Genomic DNA, 2,233 nt, shown 5'->3' on the forward strand with positions numbered 1-2,233 from the left:
TTTTGATACACACAGAACAAAAAACAGTAGAGAAGAGTAAAAAAACACTTGCCTTTAGTTAATTTAGTACGATCGTTTCACAGTTAAGAGTAAAGAATACTCTATTCTGATCTTCAGCCAAATATTCTAATACTGTCAATCCCTATATATTTATGATTATAAATGTTTTTTACCGAAAAAGGTTTTTTCATACTGAGCTACCCGGCAAAATTGTTAATTATTAATTTTATTACTAATTGACGATTCCCTGCCCTGCATATCTAGATAGATAGATAGATAGATAGATAGATAGATAGATAGATAGATAGACAGGCAGACAGATGTATAGATAAATAGAGAGAGAGAAGATAAGAGCTAAGAGTAGAGAAGCGAATGAGAGGTAGAGAAATGTAATATGAGATTTGTTTGTTCAGGTTAGCAGCCCATGAATATCCCATGATAGCTTCTGTAGCCCATGATGTTTACATCACCTGCAAGGGGCATGAGTAGGCGTTCTGATGATGCCATTACAATGATTTACTTCACCCTGTCATGATCACAACAACTATTATCATAATCCCAGATAATCAAACATATACATTTACACACACACACAAACAAACACATACGTCATTTATACATACATACTCACACTCAAAAATATATGTACATATATACACATATAAGAGAGTGTGTGTATGTATATATATATATATATATATATATATATATATATATATATATATATATATATGTGTGTGTGTGTGTGTGTGTGTGTATGTATGTATGTATATGTTTATATGTATATGTCTATACATATATGTACGTCTCTCTCTCTCTCTCTCTCTCTATATATATATATATATATATATGTATATGCATATTTGTATGTATGTATATGTATGTGTGTGAATGCACACACACATACATACACTTGTATTTTAGGTGCAGGCATGATTGTATGGTTAAGCACTTCGCTTTGCAGTCACATGGTTTGGTTTTGGGTTCAATTCCACGGGGTAAATGTCTTCTACTGTAGCCTTGAGCCAACCAATCTCAAGTGAGTGAATTCGGTATACACACACACACACACACACACTATATATATATGTATATGTGTGTGTATATATATATATATATATATATATATATATATATATATATATAGAATATGGAAACTTGTTCATTCTCAAAATTTATTTCCTTTTATTATGCAGATAAACAAATTAGATACATCAAATGTATTAAATATATTATTCTGTGTATGTAATACATGTAAAATGAGAGAAAGCAAAAGGTGGAGACTTAGAGATGATGAATTTTTAAGTATAAACATATAGATATTTATATAAATAGGTCCAACTTACACAGAGTACAAATGACTAAGAAAATTAAATGGATGGAAGAAAGGAGTTATAAGTCCAACAGCTGTTTCTGTGGGCTTGGCAATCCATAATAATGTTGGTAAATTTTGTTGAACTTCTCTGCATTAAGATCTGAAATGTATGATCTTCTCTACCCTGACGATGGGGGCTCATCTCAGTCAATGTTAACTGCATCCATACGACTGCTTATTGTGATGAACTAAATCTACCAACATTATTATGGATTGTTGAGCCCACACAAACAGCTGTTTCTTCCACCCATTTAATTTTCTTTGTCATTTGTAATTTTTGTAAGTTGGACTTATTAATATAAATATCTATATATTCATATTTAAAAATTAATCATCTGAAAGTCTCCATCTTTTGATTTTATCTTGTTTTGCATGTATACATCGTCATTATCAACATCATTGTTTAACGTCTGCTTTCCATGCTAGCATGGGTTGGACGATTTGACAGGACTGGCAAACTAGATGGCTGCACCAGGCTCCAATCTGATCTGGCAGAGTTTCTACAGCTGGATGCCCTTCTTAACGCCAACCACTTTGAGAGTGTAGTGGGTACTTTTACGTGCCACCGGTATGAAGGCCAGTCAGGCGGTACTGGCAACGGCCACGCTCAAAATGGTGTTTTTTACATGCCACCTGCACAAGAGCTAGTCCAGCGGCACTAGCAATGAACTTGCTCGAATGATTTTCTAACGTGCCAGTAAGGCTGGTAACGATCATGCTCAAATGGTGCTATTTACGTGCCACTAGCACGGAAGCCAGACAGCTGCTCTGGCAATGATCACACTCGGATGGTGCTGTTAGTGCTCCACTGGCACAGGTGCCGGTCATCGAATATGGTTCATCAAATATGGTTCAATT

The sequence above is a fragment of the Octopus bimaculoides genome, chromosome 3 (assembly GCF_001194135.2).
Source record: "Octopus bimaculoides isolate UCB-OBI-ISO-001 chromosome 3, ASM119413v2, whole genome shotgun sequence".
Lineage (NCBI taxonomy): Eukaryota > Metazoa > Mollusca > Cephalopoda > Octopoda > Octopodidae > Octopus > Octopus bimaculoides.